At 32.4% G+C, this 23772-nt stretch overlaps 2 long non-coding RNA genes across 2 annotated transcripts in view; one reads left to right on the top strand and one right to left on the bottom strand.

The window, feature by feature from the left end:
- The window catches only part of LOC143073081 (uncharacterized), a 250732-nt gene that overhangs the window by 68386 nt on the left and 158574 nt on the right, over positions 1-23772 (top strand). The window lies entirely within an intron of this gene.
- On the bottom strand, positions 11068-11706 carry LOC143070781 (uncharacterized). The gene is made up of 2 exons (XR_012976700.1): positions 11480-11706; positions 11068-11303 (listed from the first exon to the last, which is right to left on the bottom strand). It is a non-coding gene; the product is annotated as an uncharacterized LOC143070781 (long non-coding RNA).

The following is a 23772-nucleotide window of genomic DNA, read 5'->3' as shown; positions in this document are numbered from 1 at the left end:
CGGTTTGAATAATACAGACTTATGTGGTTAAATATCAGAGGGAGGGGAGTGTCGATTAAGCTATTTCATCCGGAAGTTAATGACAGCTATGATGAAAATTTTCCAGTTTGATTGCTATAAAAATGGGTCACACAAAAAAAGTCTTGACATAGAAGTTGTAACATATGACATATGATAAAATATCTTATCTTAATTATTACATGCACTCTATTAATACAGAACGCACCCTATAGTAGTAACAGTAAGCTTTATCCTTTCTTCTGAAGTTGTACGGTCAGCATCATCATATATGGTCTCTTTGTCTTAGTTACTACATATATATGTTATTGTCTTAGTCCCAATACCGCCCTCTTTAGCGTTTATCACCCAATGCGATTCTTCCTTGATTTTATACCTTCGTGAGCAGTATGACGGGTGTAACTAGAGGACACAAGCATATACTTATCATGAGCAACATGAAGGGTGTTACTAGTGGAAACTATTATACAAACAATTAGCAGAATGACGGGTCTTACTAGTGAACACTGTTATACTTATCATGAGCAACAAGACGGCTCTTGCTAGTGTACACTGTTATACTTAGCATGAGCAACATGACGGGAGTTATTAGTGAACACTGTTATACTCATCATGAGCAGAATGACGGGTCTTACTAGTTTACACTGTTATACTTATCATGAGCAACATGATAGGACTTATTAGTGAACACTGTTATACTCATCATGAGCAACATGACGGGTCTTGCTAGTGTACACTGTTATACTTAGCATGAGCAACATGACGGGAGTTATTAGTGAACACTGTTATACTCACCATGAGCAGAATGACGGGTCTTACTAGTTTACACTGTTATACTTAGCATGAGCAACATGACAGGACTTATTAGTGAACACTGTTATACTCATCATGAGCAACATGACGGGTCTTACTAGTGTACACTGTTATACTTAGCATGAGCAACATGACGGGAGTTATTAGTGAACACTGTTATACTCACCATGAGCAGAATGACGGGTATTACTAGTGTACACTGTTATACTTATCATGAGCAAGATGACGGGTCTTACTAGTGTACACTGTTATACTTATCATGAGCAACATGACGGGAGTTATTAGTGAACACTGTTATACTCATCATGAGCAAAATGACGGGTGTTACTAGTGTACACTGTTATACTTATCATGATCAACATTATGGGTATTACTAGTGTACACTGTTATTCTTATCATGAACAGTATGACAGATGTTGCTAGTGAACACTGCCATACTTATCATGAGCAACATGAACGGTGTAACTAGTGGACACTACTATACTCATCATGAGCAACTTGACGGGTGTTACATTAGGATACTACTGTACTTATCTTGAGCAATATGACTGGTGTTACTAGTCTAGTGGACACACAGCACTTACCATTAACATTTTACGGGTATTACTAGTGGACACGTATATACTTACCATAAGCAGAATGGCGGTTGTTACAATTGGACACTGTTATACTTATCATGAGCAATATTATGGGTGTTACAAGTGGATACTGCTTTCCTTATGAGCAGCATGCCGGTTGTTACAAGTTGACACTGGTGAACCTTCTGAAGCAGTTGAGTTCAATCACGGCCTTAGTGTAGGTGCTTTAATCATACGGCTTATTTTGATTTTCTCGTGGATATATTGCTGTCTTTTTCTTTCTTTATCTTTTGGTATCGGCTGACCTACTTTAATTAACATAATCTACGTTCCATATAAAACATCACTGAGCGGTTTTAGCAAATAACATTTTGCTCATGCAGCGGCGACAAAAATAAGTTTAAAAAGGCAACAACACAGTTTTGCATTTTTGTTTTTTGTCAAATTTTAATAGTGTCTTTTAATGTTGTTAGAAGGTTGTCCTAGAAATGGATACATAATTTTAACTGTATATTATGTAATTCACCCACTCAAAGGGAAAACTTTTACATTTATACAGACTGCACTTTGTAAATTGATAGCTACACTTGTTCTTTCCGTGATAAGATAGAACAGTAAACATTAATTTGGTAATATCCAATTCTATCTCGCTAATGGTCATGTCAACATAATATAACTGAAGTAAAATATTATGCAAATACTCGATTTAAAGGGGCCATTAAATAGATCTTAAAGGGAAACTTCGCAAAAAAAAATCAAAAATTGATATCATGTCCATTCTGTATAAAAATGCTCAAATTCATAGATATTAAAGTTTTATTCTGCTAGATAAGAGATCACCATTTTTGAAAATTTTGAACTGCCATTTTTATACATACCATACGTAAAAATTTCACGACTGTCTGTTCACTTCGGGAATATGGAGTTTTCGATGGTAAAAATGCCTAGGAATGTAAAAATCTATCATATGCATTATCCATTCCATTGTGTGGATAACGGGGGTAAGGGACTCGGTTGCACTTGACTGATTATAAGATATAACCTTGACCACTTATAACCTGGACCCCTGTTTTTGTTCACTTATAGCTACACTAACGGAGCGGAGATTTAGATGGAGCAGGCCAGCGGACCAGTTTAATGCAATTACACAGCCACTGATATATCCAATACATGTATGCCGCGTCTTAGCTATCCTGAGGTAGCCCTAACGCGAATAATGAGGCCCCTCATGGGGGGGTCCTAGTAATCACATAATCACCATTTTTTTGCCAATATAATCACATAATCATTAAATATTTGCTTATCTTTAGTAATCAAATAATCATAAACTAAAATTACAGTCCTAGGTAATCAAATAATCATGAAATATTTGGCTTAATAATCAAATAATCATTAAAAAAACGGCCAAGTAATCACATAATCAAAAACCCCATGAGGGCCCTCAATAATCAAAGCTCTCTATCCACTTAATAGAGTGATAGCAGTGAGAGAGCTATAACGACTGGATTATTCGGCTAAATCGGCTTACGAAAGCTATGATGGTGTGATATGGTGTTATTCCCCGCAACTCACGAGTCTATTGCACCTCATAAACATCAACCCTCCGAGATATTCATTCTTTTCCAGGATTGACAATGATGACATACCTTGCTATCAAAAACACCGTAACTTGATCATTACTTTCTATTAATTTTAGTTTCTTTGCAGATTTGTTTTCATGTCTTTTTCTGTTGTTTAGTAGCCCAGTGATGGATCTACTTGCGCTTTTCAACATACAAAAACATAAATTAAACAATCCAACAATGATAACATGCAATCACGTCATCATCTTCATTAAAACATTATACAATTCTATTCTTTTGCGTGACCTTTAATTAAAAAGAAAAGGAAAGTTGCCATTTTAAGATTCTTTAGATGCATCATGCATCGGATTTGAGATAATAGATTGAAAAATGCACTTTAAAAAATGATATTAATTAAAATCCTGCACTTTAACAACACTATCAATGAATTAAAATAAATTAATGGCATTGTATAACATGTGCAAACATAAAAATTTGGCACAGGACGTATTATCCGTAGGTTTTTTTTACATTTTTCTGACTTGATTAAAAGCACAATTTCAAAAATCTAGAAGCAGGATTGTGTCTCTTTATAAATACATGCATTCAACAAGAAAAAAAAAACACATAAAGCCTTCCTATTTCCAATACAAAAAAAAACCGACAGACCCCGTAAAAGGAAACACTTAGAAAAGAAACCAAAAACAAAAATCATACAAAATGTATAACTAACTGTAAAAAGACACCGACCACACTCTGTTCTGTAAATTGTATTTAAAAAACTAAATTTCTTGAATAAAAAGGGAAGTGACAAACTGTAAATGAAATTAGCAACAACAAAAAACCATGCAACTGTGATGCTAAACAAAAGAAAAATACCTTTTCATTGTATGTTATTGGAAAAAGTATTTCGATTTGTACTGATTATAATTGCTTCCCCGAGAAAAACAAGCCCCCACCCCCTTCCCTCACACGAAGACACGTGAATTTTATTGGCAAATATAAACTACCAGGTGAAAAAACGTGTAAATTTTACTTGTCCCATTTTTATTATTTAAACGGAATTTCTGTTATATTATGATAAACTGTTAACTTATCATTTAAGTGCTAATCAAAAATTATTCATAGACGGGAGGTGTTATTACTGATATATTATACTCTAAAAATCTACAATCTTTGATCATGATAACATTTATATATGTTATTTGAAAAAAAAGGGTTAAAGATGATAAGATAAATTTAGCACTTACACACAGATACAAACAAAATCTGTTTTTAACTTTTTTTATTATCGGGTTATAATCTTTTTCACCGGATGTATGGTAACAAAACATGTGTTACTTTTACATTATGTAATATTTACATACTTGTCAGTTTTTACTGATAAATATTGACGATCTGTTACAATCATTTTCGTGCTAAATGGAACAAGTTTCTGTTATTTCCGCTAATCCTTTTTGATTGTTATTGTCATCAATACGATTAAAAATTATATTACAATTGCCTTTATAGTGCAACCATATTCCAATACATTTCCATTTTACGAATTTGAAATATTTAAATACATGTATAGAAGGCTTTTCTTTTGACTCACTTAGTCTCACTCGGCGAGTTTGCCGTTTACTTTAACTCCTGTATATTTGGCTGTCACTGCATAGATTTATTGGTAGAGGCAGATTTGGTGAGGACATGGGTCCATTATGGAGCTACATATATGGTTAATGCATAGACTTTTTAAATGCCCATGTTTTCAAATTCTGGTCCCGCCTTATTAAAATTGTAGTGACGGATATTTTATATTCAGTTGACTGAGGCTATTTATCATATTTGAATGTTAACCCCCTAAATTTGAAGCTCACATTGTTCTCTTGAAAGTACCAATAGATATTAACAAACTTGAAAGTACCGATTATATAAAGGTGGAAATATTTTTTTTTTTTGTGTGTTTCATTTTGTTATCGCCACAGTATGAAGCTTTTTGAGTTAACCTTCATACTATAACTCGCAACTGATATTTTACGATATATATATTTAACGGAAAATCTGATAATCGATTTATCGGATTGTAATTGCGTACTTGTTTTTAAAAATATGCTTCTCTGCGTTTTATAGGGTACCGGAAGAAGTCTAGGTCGAAGAGATTATTAGCAAATTAAACAAATGTGTCGCCATGAAACCTTAATATTTGAATTTGTAATAAGTTTAGGTATTCATAAAGGCTTTCAACACTCAACCATAATATCAGGTCCTCAGAAAGGACTCAAACTGATTGAAAGTATATAATGTTTAATTAGATTTAAAAATGATATCTAACGTGAAATACTATAAAAACCTATCCTATCTTCCAGTATTTTCATTCATGAAATATTTGGAACTTGACGTAAAACATCAACCAAACCATCTTTTGCCACATCAAAAAAAAAAAAAAAACATTGACAAATTCCCGCGGTTTCCATTCTCAATTCTATTCAACTGAAGCATATTGTTCCAGACGAAGGTTTCACTCTTACCTCCTCAAAAAGATCACACACAGTAACTGTCTGCGCAGTTTAGTTACATAATATGGCCGTATTAAGATCGATAGAAAAATGGTTTCCTTGTTAAAATCGTTTGAATACAGTTTTCTTTGACTTCTATAATTAATGTATTATCAATTGCTATTACGTGTACATAACATGACTTCCGTGTTTTGAACGTTTTACTATCGGTATCCATGAAGCAATTTTTCTGTCATATTTCCATTAATATTAATTATCATCAATTTTGACTTATTCATTGCGACATTTCACGCGGAGGTCTCTTCATTAATTCAATCAGACTTGGATTTGATGGACCGTACTCTCCCCGACAGAAGAAATCATCTTGATATATACATGTTGTCATATTTCATTCTTGACATTAATTTGGACAAGGATTGCATGTTTGTTCTCTACGTTAAAAGCTAGCTATAAAATAGAAAACTGTGAAAATTCACAGATAACGCCAGGAAAAGTGCTAAGTTGATCGACTTTTACGAAACTTAATGATGATTGTACGGCGGTATTAAATTAAACGCAATATAAAATGGACAACATATACGCGTAAGCACGATTCTTCATAATTTTACACGGAAACGCTATTTATTATTATTGATAAGTCCTTGCAGTGTAAATGGTGTACAAATGATATCCAGTATGAAATAGTGTCAGATGTTAGCTCATGCAGGTATTTTCGACTTCATAAACAGTTGCATAGGTTTCTTCATTGCACAAAATATATGGTCCTTTCAAATTCCAAAGCAGATGGATTTTATATAACGAACAATTTCGGCTCAAGCCGGTGCTAGGGGAGGTCTTTATCTTATATTAAGTAGTTAGCTGAGAGTTTTTTGGCTCCGTGTTGAAGGCCCCATTTGAGCAGAAGACACAACAATAAAAGCGCTGTTCCTTTGCTTTTTTTGTGTGTTTTTAACTGTGCTTGACTGTTTTATGAGTCATCGATGGACAAACAAATGGAATTTTTAAACGACCTTGACAGCCCTTGCACGGTCGATGATACTCTATTTGGGGCCATTTATAGATTACTATGCTGATTGTTGAAGGCCGTATAGTGAGCTATAATTGTTAAATTCTGTGTCATTTGGTCACTTGTGGAGAGTTGTCTCATATGCAATCATTTCAAATCTTCATTTTTATATCCGTATCTTAAGCGATTCATTCTTAAAATAAAAATGTTTCATATAACAATGAATTTCAAAAATAATAAATATTCAACTGCAGGCAAGGCGTGAAAATAATTTTAACACTTTTTTATGAAGTCTTATGATTGCGAACAAAAACCATGTTTCACACATACAAATGAAAGACCATTCAGCATTGAAAGATGTTTATATTTGACCAGGTTTAACCTAAATTTCTAAACGTTTAGGTACAAACAAGTCCGGTGTATTTGTTTTGTGATCTAATCTCCGGGATTATAACAAACAAATTGTCATACAAGCAAGCTTAGTCACTCTGATTCCAGTATTCTAGGTTTAATGGCGATCGGATCATATTTAAATACCTAGATTATGTAAATAGTTGTGACAATGACATCCAATAATCCCTTGTTAATGTAAATATCTGTCGTAAGATCAATAGATGATAATTGATGTCGATAATAGGCTATTTGTCCAAGGACAGCATATATAGGGAAGTGCGTTGTGACGTCACAAAATGGAGATGACGTTTTGTATATTAATACATTAATATCACCATTTTATAATGAAAGAACAAAAACAAATGTTTGTTGAGTGTTTATGATAATTATTATTGTTTTGCATATTTATTACACTCAAATGGTTAACCATATGTATAAATATATCCAAACGCAAATAAAGACAATGGCTTAATCATCCTTTTGTACATTAACAGTAGTGTTATCTTCTAGTAAACAAAAGTAATGACGGAAGACAGTATAGGTAGGGTTATTCTTGTTGTAAGGTAAAGTAATGACGGAAGACAGTATAGGTAGGGTTATTCTTGTTGTAAGGTAAAGTAATGACGGAAGACAGTATAGGTAGGGTTATTCTTGTTGTAAGGTAAAGTAATGACGGAAGACAGTATAGGTAGGGTTATTCTTGTTGTAAGGTAAAGTAATGACGGAAGACAGTATAGGTAGGGTTATTCTTGTTGTAAGGAAAAGTACTTACGGAAGACAGTATAGGTAGGGTTATTCTTGTTGTAAGGTAAAGCATGGAAGTAATATTTCTATTACTTCCATGGGTAAAGTAAAAAGCCTATAACAAATGTACATGATTTGGTTTTCCGTTATGAAATATCTGTATAACAGATGAGCATCGGTGTGTTGTCGTATAATCACAATCCAATCCTTTTTTTTTTTAATATTTATTAAATCTTCTATAAAAGCAACTTATCATCGTTTAATTAATTGATAACAGCAACATGACGAGTATCAACAATGAAACAGGAAATTATCACCTTTACGGAGCACCATGCAGATTTCACCTACGGTTTTAGTTGATGTTATAGTGTTGCTCACGCTTGACCTTTGGAGTTCTGTGTTTTGTGAAAAGTTGTATATCTGTTTATTAGTTGGTTATTTGGTTGTTTGGTGTTTTACGGTCTGTTGTTTGTCTGTTTAGTGGTTTGCTTGCTTAGTGTTTCATGGGCAGTTGTTTATACGTTGTTGACTGTTGTTTGTCTGTTTAGTGATTTGTGGACTGCTGTTTGGCTGTTTAAGGTGGTACCTAACACTACAGGGAGATAACTCTGTAATATCAGCTAAACGTTTTAATTACGTTGCCTTGTGAAGGCAATATAAAGCTTCACAATGATCAAAAATAGTGTTTGTCAAACTGCTATATAACCAGTGTAATTTTTCTGATAAAACGCTTGGTTCAAATTTTTTGATTTTATGATATTTTTGTAAAAGGGTCAAAGTAAATAATTTGTTAAAGTTTTATGAAAATTAAACGAGCAAAAATTAATTTTAGTGAAAGTGTTGGGTACCACCTTAATGTTTTGCCGTTTAGTGTTATGCCGTCTGTTGTGTGTTTGTTTAGGGTTTCGTTGACTTGTGGATTGCTGTTTGTTTGTTAATAATTGAAAACAGTTGTTTGTTTAGTGTTTGAGGACTGTTGGTTGTCTGTTTAGTGTTTTCGGACTGTTGGTTGTCTGTTTAGTGTTTGAGGACTGTTGGTTGTCTGTTTAGTGTTTTCGGACAGATGTTTATATATGTTTAGTGTTTGAGGACTGTTGGTTGTCTGTTTAGTGTTTGAGGACTGTTGGTTGTCTGTTCAGTGTCTTCGGACTGTTGGTTGTCTGTTTAGTGTTTTCGGTCCGATGTTTATATGTTCAGTGTTTTCGGACAGATTTTTATATGTTCAGTATTTTCGGACTGAAGTTTATATGTTCCGTGTTTCTGAAGACTGTTGTCTATGCGTCTGTTGATCATAATTGTGTCCGTCTTTGTAAAACTGGTTTCTAATCAGAGGCGAATTAAGGGGGCAGAATGCCTCCCCATTTGTTGGTGAAATTATATAGATTATCACAGAGGCATGCTTAAATCGTGTCCTCTCTTTGGCAGTTATAGTGTACCCTACTCACTTTATGAAAATTCTGGATCCGCCACTGGTAATTGCCTCATTAAAATATTTCCTTTATTTATTTTTTTTTAATCTACTAATATTTAACTATAAACTATACCCAAAATGTTGACCTCTTTCTATGATTATGATTTTAAATAAAGAGTTCAAAATTAATATGTGTGACTCTACAAACAAACACGAAAATTTGAGGAATATGTAAATGCAAGAAGCCTCTAATCGGAATTTTTCGAAGATTATCTGAAACGAATAGTGCAAAAAATAAATTATTCCTGTCTTTGATAATATAAACCTTTGATACATATTTCATAAAATCATTGATTGGCACTAATTTTCGAACTCGTCAAACACTTGTTGGTATAAAAATTTGACAAAAGTCCGACAAGAATTGTACGTTTGAGAGCTCTTTAACAAGACCAGACGGACGGACGTCGAATATTCCTTTGTCTCTCGCACGACGTGGTGGCAAAAATACAGCTCGTTTCTGTCAAACCAATAGGAGAGTGCAGCATATTCCGGTCGTTACTAGTCTAGAAATGCTTTGAATTAATGAGATGGGGTATAATTGCCAAGGAGACAAATATTCAATATATGCCAAACGAAGCGGATGTCCGTTTAAGCTGTTATATTGGACATTATAAGGATGGTGCACTCTTTCACACTCAACCAACTTAATTTTAGTTATTAAAAGCTCAATTGATATCCCGGAAGCATGTACTACAAATGAGATGTTTTGAATTTTAAACGGCAATAAAGAAGTTGTCGGTGTCGTCAGGTATTTTAAAAAAGATCAAAAGTTCATGGAATTAACACAGTTTAAATGCAAACATGTTATTATATTTAGTGTAAAGTAAAACTTAGATGTTACTTATTTGAAGATGTTTTACTTCATAATCTTTCATTTCAATGTAGCTTAATATATGATTGATCAAAGGATTTGTAACAGGTGGTGGCACGTGCAGCGATACACACTTTAACCTGTTAATTTAAGTATTTACCTCACAAGTGTCTGTTTGACTAGGTCGACCCAGAGTCACACCTGACGCCATTAACATCAAACATGTTTTTAATGTATTACCTTTTTCTTCATCGAGCTTTGGAATTTGTCCCAGCTGTTTTCTTGTTCGTTCTTTTTGTTCATTCTCCATCTGTCGGTGTTGTTTTGGTACTTGTATCAGATTGTGGCGCGTTCGTCGTACATCTGCTAAACTTACATTGCATGATGGACGAAGTCATGGCCACACAGTTTGATTTTAACATCTTTGTGATAAATGTTGAAAGCAAAAACCCACAAATTCCAAATTAATATCAATCAAAGATCAGTATCATTTTTAGATACATTAAAATTCTATTTCGTTTCTCGATCTAAACAATTTGATTAATATCTTAGGTTTTTCAAAATTTAAACTGTTATAACATTAATTGATTGCAATTGAAGACATTAAAAAAGTGTGTGATATAAATGGGATATTAAGGATATACAAGAGAGTATTTCAAGTCATATTATAAGTATATAACTAATTAATTTTATTTGATTTATGATATATTCGGTTTTTTACTTTAATATTCAATTATATAGAAAAATCGGAGTTCTTCCAAGACATTTTTCTTCTGATGCTACTGAGGTTGGATTGTGTTTAACGTCCAGTGTCAAATAGCACATGTATACCAGGACGAGATTTTGATGTGATATGATACCTGCTTAGTATAACATTTATATGTTGAGTCGGTAGGGTGATATGTCTCCATACCCTGACACATTATTCCGTCTTAGCGAAGAAGCAGCAAATACCAAATTCCAAGTAATGAACGAGCGAGATATCGAACCAACTACCTCCGCACTAGAGGCTAGGACGTAACCACGAAACTAACAATATGTTTCAATAAATTTTCTCTGTTATTTTTTTAAATATAAGTTCTGTTCAAATCAGAATGTAAAAAATAGGGAGATGATGTGATATGAGATTGCAAATGAAACAACCAAACAACATTTTATAGACTGACTATTCAACAAGTTTTCCTTTTTAATTATAAATGTTTTCATATGTATTCATTCTAATTGAAATAAGGGAAATATTTTACGTACGATGCAAACATATATGAAAAAAATCAAATTACATGAATTCACATAAGAAATGGCACCCTACAATAGACAAAATCGTGTGTGGTATCCTCCATCGCAATTCTACCCCGATCAAAAGTTACAGTAGCTGGCATCCTTAATCACATTGGAACCTCTTCTATTATCTGTAATGTGAGAATTTACATTAATGGTTATGGATTACGATCCTCTTGACCACAATAGCCATCAAAAACTGACCGCGGCATTCAAAAAGTAATTACTATATAATACAACGAACAGAAGACAACAAAAATGTCATCTTGAGAAAAGTTAATCTTTAAAAAGTTTAAAAGTTAAATACCTTATCTGAAATTTGAACTTGTTAGGATAATGATGTTTCAAGTTGTAACCGCATAACAACAAAGGAATAATCTTTCCACAAAATGAGATCAAGGTGCTTCATTTAAAGAGCTTCCGAGATCTTTTCAAATCTATAGGTTTCGATTTTAATCAGTGAAAAGTTTAATATGCAAGGCACTCCATTGTTTGAGTTTACACAGATCTTCAATAAAACGGATGTACGGTGTTTAGTATTGTTTGTCAACGACTTTAATGTACACTAAATTCACATTTAAATACACACTTTCTCCGATTTCCGCAAACACTCCAAAAAATTATCAATATATTTTCAATAACCAATATACACAGAGAAGGTGCGCTGAAATCCATATTATTTGTCAAGATCATACTGACACAGTACTTAGGCACCGAACATTCTCAACTTTTATATGTGTTGGGATGCATGTTTTCTTTTGAAATGTTTGATTCCTGAAAATAAATCTTTTGTCTTCGAAGATAGATGGAAAATGGGTTTTTTTTTATTGTAAATTGGAAACAAAAACCCGAATTGATTTTTAAAAACTTTCGTTTGTATACATGTACGTTATTGATTGCTTTTGGTTAACGTTGTTTATTCCGAGAGAAAAAGATGCACCAATTAACCAAAATCACACACACACACAAAACAAATGTTCGGTTCCTTAAAGATCATAATTCAAACACTAGCATTTTCTTAGGAAACTCTCAAGTATCGTAAGACAAGTTGTCTCTTAGCAAGAGAATACTATTATGTATCGACTTATCATTAACAACAAAATAGTCATGGACCTTTGTCCTTTGGGGGGAAAAGGGGAGGGTAAAACGCTAAAATTTTCAAATCATTATATTTCAGTTTTTCTTGACTGCATACTCTGACTCGTGGGTAAAGAAGTGTTACTTCCTGTATAATCACGATAATTCTAAAAGGGCTGTTCTTAAATTATCATTGCTTTAATGCTTTAATGTTATTTTATGATACCAGTGCTGGATATAGGTACTGTAAACAAGATTATAAAACTAACACACCTAGAAATACCTAATTAATCCACGAAAGTTGTGCAGACAATCTTTAAAACAAAACATATCCAATCCGCCACTAACAATTTAGAAACCAATGCGTAATAAGGACCTTTTTACGCATTGGTTTCTAAATTGTGTTAAACAAACAATAAGATTCAACAAGGAGGTTGGTTTCAACAACAAAGTCATCGAAATAGCATATAGAGTAAAATGAGGTCATTTTGATAGATATATACTACATTATTTATAGTGTGGTGGATTATTGCTATTCTAACATACAGTCAGTCGAGACCAAAATGACACAAAAATTAACAAACATGATAAAGTAGTGTATTTTAAATGTATATTAAATAAAAGCCCCCCCCCTTTTTTTTCGTAAATTACATAACTATCAATAAAGACAACCCTTTTTCAAATGTCTTTTCAAATATGTGTCTCATTACAAGCCTCACTATCCATCTAAAGAGAGAGGTTTGTGTATAATAAACTATAATGTGATTTCGATTTTAAATGCCTTCATTGACCTTTATATGACTGTAAAGTATTGGGCAGTAAACAACGATTAGCTTGTTCATCACAAGTGTTCGAGTGGATATCGCTAAGAACTTTGATGGCAGAGAAAAGTATGCTGGGAGTAACTTCCATTGACATGAAAATAAAATGGCCATTAAACAGGTTATTTTAACACTACATTTAATAATAAAAACTGTATACATAATGCTGTATCGTGGCTGTCACATATCTCATTGAATTGTATTGCAAGTTATATTCGACCCCGATCAAATTGAAGGATATCCATAACTTTGACGCAATGTTTAAATACGAGAACCCAGTATGTGTGCAGTACTGATGTACTCATCGCTATAGCCTTAGGTTTTTTGTTCTGAATTCGTCGATCGAACGTTCAATGCATTTCTGTCCTGTCGCATGATGAAGTGTTCCTGTACTCGATCTGTTGTATGTTGAGGTGTAAATATACTCTACCATGTGCAAGAAGAATGGTTTTGGTTCTCGACGGTTGCCAGCACAGGGAATTGTTTCATTTTCGCATACAGTTAACAAAATGACATGTCTATGTATACTCTATTCTCTTTCGGGTGCACGTTGAAGTGTTCATGTATTCTAATGATTTCGACTTATGAAATGTTTCTGTATACATCCAGTTTTTTTTCACAATAATATCCGAAAGTAAAGTACCGAAAACGGAGCGTTATAATTTACGGTGCTTGAATATCAAATAATTGCATTGGGAAAATAATATCGAATAGCATATTTACAATGAAAATATCAAATGTTTATTACCTCTTCGGGGAATAATTATAATTTTATCACACTACGATAAGCCATAAAACCCCAAACTGTTTAGGGAAATTTTTTAGCAGAATTTTACAGAATAGGTTAGAAAAGTTTTTGGAAAAGAATGATATAGTTTGTAATGAACAAATTGGATTTAGAAGTGGTTGCAGAACGAGTGGTTATTTTAACACTCAAGACTATTATTGACAAAGCTTTCAAATAATTAAAGAAATTTTTTGTCTGTTTTGTAGACTTTAAAAAAGCTTTTGATACAATAAATAGAAATGCACTTTTTCACAAACTGTGTTCTTATAATATAAATGGATCATTTTATAAGATTTTACAAAACATGTATAGGGAGGTTCAATTTTCTGTAAAGTTTAGTGAAGGGTTCACACAATCCTTCTGCTCCCCTGTTGGTGTAAAGCAAGGGTGCATTTTAAGCCCTACATTGTTCTCTCTTTATATAAATGACTTAGTTAACATATTTGACAGCTCTTGTGACCCTACTATACTAAATGATAAAAATGTATCTTGTTTGTTATACGCAAATGACTTTGTGTTAATATCTGAATCAGAGTCTGGCTTATAACAATGTTTAGACTAACTCAACACTTACTGCGATAAGTGGAATTTAACTGTAAATCTAAACAAAACTAAGGTTATGCTATTTAATTTCTAAAAAAATATAACTTTCAATTAAATGAACGCACAGTTGATTTGACCAATGAATATAAATATTTGGGTATTTTATTTAAGCCCTCAGGAATTTTCACTTATGCTGTTAATCTGTGCAAAAAAGCTTCAAAGGCAATGTTTTGCATTAGAAAGCTCTTATTCTCAGATAAACTTAATATTTATCCTCATTTAAAACTATTTGAAAGTTGTATAAAACCTATTCTACTTTATTGCAGCTCTTGATATGTTAGTTAAAGATAACTCAAACCTTGAATATAGATATTTGTCTTTTTTACCATCAAAGATTCAAATAAAATTTGCTAAATATCTTGTTGGGGTAAATAAAGCTGCAGTAAACACAGCAGTTTTAGCAGAAATAGGTATGTTACCTATTGCTATTGATTCTATAAAGGCATCTGTTGGCTATTGGTGTCATTTGATGAATGCAAAAAAAAAGACAGTTATGCTTCAAATGCTTATAAATGTAGTTTGAATTTAAATAATGGTTTTTGCGGTCAAATTGAAAAATGTTCTTTCAAAAATAGGGTTTAATCATGTATGGGAAAATCAAAATACTTTCTCCAAAAAATGCCTTATTAATGTTTTAGGTAACAAATTAGCTGAAAGGTATACAGATTTCTGGCAAGGCAGTCTTTTTAAAGACCAAAATAACCCTAATGGAAACAAACTAAGAACATACAGAAAATTGAAAAAAGAATACAAATAAGAAAAGATTTGGATCGATACATGATATCAAATTTTATAAGAATAAGAATAAGTAATAGTTATCTAAATATTGAACAGGGTAGACACCGTAAATTACCTTTGGAAAAAAGATTATGTCCTCTCTGTGAAAAGGAGGTAGAAGATGAATATCATTTTGCCTTTAAAAGCCAAATTTTAAAAGAATCTAGGCAAAAACTTTTTCAGGAAGTAGAGATTATAGTTCCAGATTTCATCAAAATGTCTGATGAGGAAAAATTTGCATTTATGTTTACATTTAATGATTATGATGTAACTTATTGTCAAAGGAGTTAATGATTTATATGTATTAAGAAATAGCCTAGCTGATAAGAAGAACTAGTCGATGTAACAAAGTTATGACTATTTTATATTTTTCTTTTATAGTATTTGTTTTGATATATTTTATAACAATTGCATTATGAATTTATGTACTTGTATTTTCAAATTTGCAAAAGTATCACCTCCTCCAAAACATCTATATAGAATGAAATTCAAAACAGTGTAGCTGTGGCCATTGATTGACACATTAAAATCATCCATTGACTGGGACAATTTAGGTGAACGTTTGCATGTAACGACCAATGCTCACTATGTACTTTTTAAAATGTCTATCGTAGGTACGTCGTGAACAGTGGTCGTTACAGACAAACGTTCACGTAAATTGTCCCAGTCAATGGATGATTTTAATGTGTCAATCAATGGCCACAGCTACACTGTTTTGAATTTCATTCTATACACATGGAAAAAAGTATTGCAACACCAAATTGAAATTGAAATTAAAAATCACTCTTTATTTTTTTGTGATATAATTTGGTAAAATAGAACTAGTTAAACATTATTTAAGTATCACCTGAGTTTAATCAATAAATATCGACTCGATAAGTTTTTATCTGCACATGCATCTACTGTACCCGTAAACAGCAAAACAGATGTTTTTACCCTCAGTCAACACTTTAAATAACCAAGTTTTTAAAGTTATGTGATTGACACCTTGTAATGGGTCCTTGACAACTCTTAACTGCAGCAAGATTGCAGATTAACAGCATAAGAGAAGCAGGGATGTCGCTGTAACAACTGCACGTCATCACCATTCTACTATAAGTCGTTTTGAGAATAAAAATCAGGCAATAAACGCTGTTAAAGACCTCCCGTGATAATGAAGACCCCCTATACCATTTGCTAGAGAAAATCAAGCATAATGAAGGTTGGTCAGAAGGAAACCCATTGCATACAAGACAATCCTAAAAAGAGAGTGGTGGCCATACAGGAGCCTTTTAACAAGAACTGTTCGAGATCAACTCATCGCTACTGGTTATCGTGCGATAAGACCATTTCGGAGACCTTTGCTAACGAACAGACACACAGTTTTCCGTATCTAATGTAGTGCAGAGCTCGCCAAAGTTGGAAATTAGCATAGTGGAGGAAGATCCAATGTTCAAATGGAATTTGGTTCATCTTCCTTGGCCCGATCGTAGCCCGACTTTGAACCATATCGAGCATATATGGGACACTATTGGGCGGAAAGTGCGCGAAAGGACACCCCAGTTCAAACACATCATGAAATAAACAATGCCCTTCATCAGAAATGGTTGCTGCTACCTTAGCAACAAATTAGTCGATTTATGGCAGGAATCAGAAGACGTTGAGATGCGGTTATCCGTTTGAATGGAGGCTGCGCACAAAGTACTAATTCTTTGGCATATAACGATCAACCATGATGTGAACAGTCATCTGAAGATTAATTTTGAAATGTCTGACATTGTAAAGTTCGACTACAGTAAAAGTTGTAAACTGCATTTTTTTGTACAAAAACACTTCATTTTGTTATTAAAATTGTGGTTATATAAATCTTTTTTTTTAAACATTTTTTGTTCGTTTCAATGCCAATGTTATCATAAACTATGTTTCAATAATATTATACACATATTTTATGATATTTCATCAAAAAAAAAGAGGCTGATTTTTCAAGTTTTAACAAATCAAGGTGTTGCAATACTTTTTTCCATGTGTATATATCTATATGTCTTATTTATAATATGAATTCTGTTTATATTTCAATATTGTTAATTTATATGTTTGTAATGATTGTCATGTTTGTGTTGGTAACAATCCAATATTTGGATTTTACACCAATAAAATGATTTGATTTGATTTGATAACAATTGCATGGAATAATCATGTAGTACCGGTCCGTCTTAAAAGGTTCTACATTTATAGAAACGAGAATACCCGAATATTTCTTCATAGAATTTGACAAAACTGACAATTTCCACGCAATCAAAGTAGAGGGTGTTATAACAGATGAGAAAACCAACAATCGGCAACACAGAAAATCAATTTTCAAGAGGATATAAATTGTTTTAATCTAATGGAAACCCATCCTAATAAGAAGTCCTTCAGGAATAGGAATTTGTCAGCCATCAGAGCGCTGCATATCAGAGACATTATTAAACATCAAAAGAACTATCTTCTCTATTTCAATTCAAATGTTAGATACGAGTTTTAGACATCTGGAAGATGCCGTTATATAGTGAAATGATACTTAAATTGAAGCATTAACTATACCAAAAGTAAAAAACACAAATGTGTGCATTACTCTCTGTTTAATCAAGTTTGATGTGTGTTTCTTTGGTAGTATAATGATCAAACAAAAGACTAACGTAAAGAGTATCATAACATGGATATACTTTATATTTCAAATAAAGTCAATTAAATATTTTTTTATTTACGTGACATTCAAGAAAATGTTATTGATGGTACTTGACTATGCAATAGATATATATCAGGAGGCTGTTATAGTATATACATGTATACATATTTTAGAAAGCATTCTGCATCCAATTGATTTAATTTACTGATATCTGTCCCTCTACGTTTTGTATTCACTTAGCAAGAAATCCGAAACAAAATCAGTGATTATTTCTAGAATGCAAATCACATTTTTAAACAAAATTGAAACACAAATTTAATTGTAGTTTAAGTGTTGTTTCCTTCAATATAAATGGATTGAAGAAATTTATTACTGCTAGTTAGAGACGTTTTCATTGCAGAACTAGAAATATGGTGACATGTTTTCTTGTAAATTAAGTTCCAACATCTCTTTAAGTCGGTGGCTTGCAGGTCAATCATCATCCTATTTTAATCAATATTACTGCTGCGGAAACTATTTCACAACCTTTTAAGCACAAAAACATGATGCAAAAATAGGCGATTAAAGGATAGATTTCAGGTCGTTGTATGGGTGATTACAAGATAGATTTGTTGGAAGTGACAATCATTTGCAGACCTTAGTTAAATAGATTTGTATTTTGCATGCTACACAAATGTCGTAATGATGACTTTGTACGGTAATACAATCACCTTTGTGTCGTCAATTTGTTCGATTCTGTGAATGAACTGATGCGTTAATTACTAATTTGATTTTTATTCCACCCAATTCATCAGCCATCTTGATTTGACCAAAAAATACCTTTTGAAATTCATTCAAAGGAGACACCCATTTCATATACAAGGAAGAGCTAATGGTCACTTTAGTTCCAAGCTATTTTAACCTAAATAATCCAGTCATTATATCTCGCTCAGTATGATCTTTCCTCGAGAAATGGACAGAGGGCGCTAAATTTCGAGCGATAACTATCTAGACGTGTCAGAATAATCTTTATTCCTAAGGTCATACAATGGGAGCTGCTGCTCAATATTAATTTCTCACGCCATGAAAAACCTCTGTGTACTACATATTGCCGCATAAAACCCGTAAAGAATATACAAAATTTCAAAAGCTTGTCAATGCAGGACAATAATGAAGATTGTTTTCGAAAACTTGTGCTAATAAATATATTTAATTACTACTTCATGACAAAATCAAAGTATTGTAATATGTATTTCAATATTCAATTAATCTACAGGAAAAAAAACTGTTTCATGATAAATGCAAATTCATTTCAAATCTAAAAAGTTGAATAAACGTAAACGCAAACGAAAAAGTTTCATTTGCAAGAATTGATGTTGATTTAAATATTGACCGAGACCAAATTACATCAAACTAGATCTCACTCCTCATCAATCAAGTAGAATTTCGTCCTATTACCGGCCGTTACTGTAACTATTATCTAATTATATTAGCTGGTAAATCGTTGCTAATTTTCAGACTTCACATTGATCTTGGCACAACGATAAAAAGCACATTCATCATGTTTGAACCACGAGTATAGTTATTGAAATCTTTTTTCGGTAACTTTGTTATCAAATATAGTTCTTCGACATGGAGTGGTTATTAACTCAAAACAAAATTATCGTCATCGAAGAAAATCACACTTTCTTTACCACAACCAAGTATTTTAATATAAGTTGATATCACTTTGAGATTTTATTATGGGTTATGTATAGATTAGCCTTCAATTATTCTATGTTTATTATCGCGGTATATTTTCATGTTGTCCCCCCCCCCCCCCTCCGACTTGAAATTATTGTTCGTCAACTATGGTTAAAAGCTGGTAAGATTACTTGATACTAGATGTCTATATCGTATATGAAGAAAAAATGAAATTTTACGATGGTTTTATTTCCATACACTCTCGTTCTGTTATGCATATGCTGCTTAAGCATAAAGTCTTAACTAAATTCAACAAGCATATATATACTTTACGGTGTCAGTTAAAACAGGTTTGTAAGTTTAACCATATCTACTCATTCTTTTTTTTATTATGATTTTATCTTGGAATATTAAATTTTGTACACTCACGAACTATTAAAAAAATATTTTATCAATTGTTTTTGTACGTTATATATAAGACCATAATACACACTGACTGCTCAAAAAGAACTGCTATAAAGTATTGGATCTTTTGTGTTGTTGCATTATATGTCTTGTGAAGCTCTCCAAGGTATTGTAGACATTATATCACTACCACGCTCGGTTAGTTGTGTAATTTTAACATTTTAATGTTTGATGAATGAACATTCCAGCGTGTGATTTATATAAAGAATCAACAAAACAATGAATTTAAATTGTATTGTTCTATAATGAAAAAAAATTCGAACCTCATAAAGCGCGTGACAATGAAACTCCAGACAACAAAGACGAAAAACCTGCAATGTATAATACGTCACAATAAACACGATCCATGAGTGTTTCTTGGTTTTATTTTGAAAATAAAGTCATTAAAATGAATATTGTATCAAAGATGAAACTATATCCTCACCTGACTCATATTCAGACTTGTTATTGATTTCTGAGTCAGACGACAGATTTGTTTGACTTTTCTTTAATTCAGTTTTAATCCAATCAGGGTAATGATTCATTTGATTGAATTATTCGATTCCTACTATCCTAGAAATACTATCGATGAAAATGCAACATCATTTCGAGTAAAAGATTTGTGGCAGATGGTTTGTCTCTTCCGGGTCACACATACTCTTTATTGCTGACTAATTCTCCTTGCAGAAACCAACATTGAAAAGACACGGAAGGAAAATCACTATGACGACCTGTGAAATGTCTAATCACATGACTCAAAACTTCTTTTTTTTTTGTCTTTTACGTTGGGTTAAAAGAGGCATAATAAATTAATATGTTAATGGTGTGAGTCAGGTTGATTTCAGACAAGATTATAAGATCCTGAAGAGCGTTAAAATCGGAAAACAAAGACATGCGTTTACCCAAGGATATGAATAACGACAAGAAACAAAGAGAATACCAGGAACTAAATGAAATGATGTCATCATGACATTTATAGAGCGACATTAACGTGTGTTTTGCTTTCCTTTCAGGCAATTTACAGCACTAATGAGATAAACTTTTTATTAAAAAGAACCACAGATGACAGTTGTGGCTTACAATGGCTTAAAAACTTCAAATAGAATGAAATTCAAAACAGTGTAGCTGTTGCCATTGATTGACACATTAAAATCATCCATTGACTGGGACAATTTAGGTGAACGTTTGTATGTAACGACCAATGCTCACTATGTACTTTTTAAAGACACTTAAACTATGGGGTCACCAAAGGTTCTCAACACCTAAATAAAGTAATTCGAAAAATTAATCAGAAAAAACACGATATTTTGATTTATATCAATTATATAAATCAAAACACAAAGGTTATTCCTGATTAATTTTCGAATTATTTTATAATTAAAGGCGTTAAGAAACCATTGGTGACCCCACAGTTTAAATGTCTATCGTAGGTACGTCGTGAACAGTGGTCGTTACAGACAAACGTTCACGTAAATTGTCCCAGTCAATGGATGATTTTAATGTGTCAATCAATGGCCACAGCTACACTGTTTTGAATTTCATTTTAAAAAAGTGATAGTTTGTCTTATGAATTTCTATCTACAGTCCAGTGCTAAAGTTGGTAAAGACATAGTTCTGATTTGCAAATTACGTATTATTTGTAGTACAAACTTGAATGTATAGAGCAACATGTGCAGACGACAATCAGTACCAAAAAATGTAATTAAACAGGGTGCAGGTTAAAGAAGGGAGTTACTTGGGTCAAATTACAATTAAATACGTATGATACAAATACATCTCATATACAAACATGTATATATCAGATAAAAACTAAAAAAAAAAATAAAAACACCAAAGTTATGTTATGCCATACTATTATTAGAAATTTCCAATTATTTCCTAGTTATGATAGCAACTTCAATAGTCGTCACAACTGATTTGCAATTTTTTTTTGCATAAAAATATAGAAAAAATAACCACAAATGAGTTTGAGCACGATCCTCGTACAAACTGAAACCCAGTCTCCAATAGCAAAGTGATAACCCACTTGCTTGTGGATAAACAGGTCAGTCGGTTCTGGCTACACGTGCGGACGGTAATTTGCTTCAAAAATACTAGTACGTGTACATGTATATACTGTTTCAACTAACTTGTAATGAAACTAACTTGTAATGTAAAGAAACTGAATCTTTAATTAAAGCAATGGGAATAACTATTACAATGGAAGTGATTAAATATAATATTGTTATGCTAGTTTTACGAATGTCAAGCCAAATATCAAACATGTAACAAAATAAATAAAATTCCCATCAATAATCTTTGAGGTACCGATTGTGTCGAAAGTCATTTCAAAGGTTGTGTTGTTTGACTTTGTTACAATGATGTAAGTCGGAAATGGCTTATGATATCTCGCTTCGAAGGGTGTTACCTCAGAATATTCTGTACGAGCCCTCCTGTCATATATGTCTTGACCTTCGCGTTTGAAATGCAAAACAAGATGCATATCGATTACTCTAACTTGAAGTTAAATGTATTTTAAAAATAAAGAATTCTTTGTAGAATTTCTTATTAAGTATGAGACCTTAAGAACTTGTTATTGATGATGTGAAAAAAATGAATGAAATTATTGGCACAAAACTATGTATTTTTTATCAATTTTCTGGTCCATTTGTTTTTATTACTTATTCGTAAGATAACCTTTGTTCTCAACGATCTAGAAGTAATTCGATTGGCTTTAATTCATAATGTTCAATGGCTTGTTTGTTAAAGGAAATGATAGAAGTTTTTCAATGAAAAGTACTGAATCCACTTATAGTGTTGGTGTGCTAAAGGGATCCTTCGTGGGAACTTCAACGTTTTAATATACTCATGTTATATCCCTAAAAACAACTAATAAAGTTTCAACTCGTAAATTTTTTTTCAAATTTAGTATACAACTTTTCGTGATTCGTGAAATAAGTCACATTCTATGTCCATTTGTTTATGCACTTTACTTATCTTATGCAGGTTTAATAGTCATACAGTCATCTCAAATGGAGATGTGAGTATTTTGACTTTTACTTCATTCATGGCACTAGTTGGTTTCCGGATTCGTTTAGATCCTTTTTATCTTGTTTTTGTTTGTTTTCCCCCTAAATAGATGTAAACAATCAAGATTAAAAACACATCGGTAAAACCATAACACAAATTTTGTAATATTCAACTGCTCTACGAAGGTCTGTCTCGTAAATTAATGCATATAAGGCGTATGGTGTTAAAGCCTTTGTATTTCTATCTATAAATATGAACATTTTGGAGAGAATTAAGAATAAATGTTTCATTGGATTTTGCCCTGGTTGTAATTCGTAAACACGTTCGGAAGGGACCAGAAGGTTATAATATTAACTGCAATATATGTGTATGCCTCAGCTGGTGCTTTTTGACACAATTGAAATAAACTCATTCTATCTAATCAAGCTTTATGGCTAGGCGGTAACATCAACTAGAATCCTTAAATATAAGGTTTGTCATTGATTGTGGAAAATAATGTGATCAAATTGTATTGTTCATTATAATTTCTAATTAAAAACTAGAACCTCAAATTTGGCAGAGAATTCATAGACTATATTTTCTAATCATTGACTATAAATCCATAGGACAGTTTTAAAACGTTTTGTCTTAAATATAAATAAGTCAACGTGCTATAGGTGTAGTTATGTCTACAATCTTACATGCATGTTTTTGTTCTGAATATATGTGTATGGCATATTTGCCACTGGACGTTAATCAAAGAATGAATTATTCTTAGCATTGTTCTAAAATAA

The sequence above is a fragment of the Mytilus galloprovincialis genome, chromosome 4 (assembly GCF_965363235.1).
Source record: "Mytilus galloprovincialis chromosome 4, xbMytGall1.hap1.1, whole genome shotgun sequence".
Lineage (NCBI taxonomy): Eukaryota > Metazoa > Mollusca > Bivalvia > Mytilida > Mytilidae > Mytilus > Mytilus galloprovincialis.
Note: the sequence above shows the minus strand (reverse complement) of the source record. Positions and strands in the feature narration are given on the sequence as shown.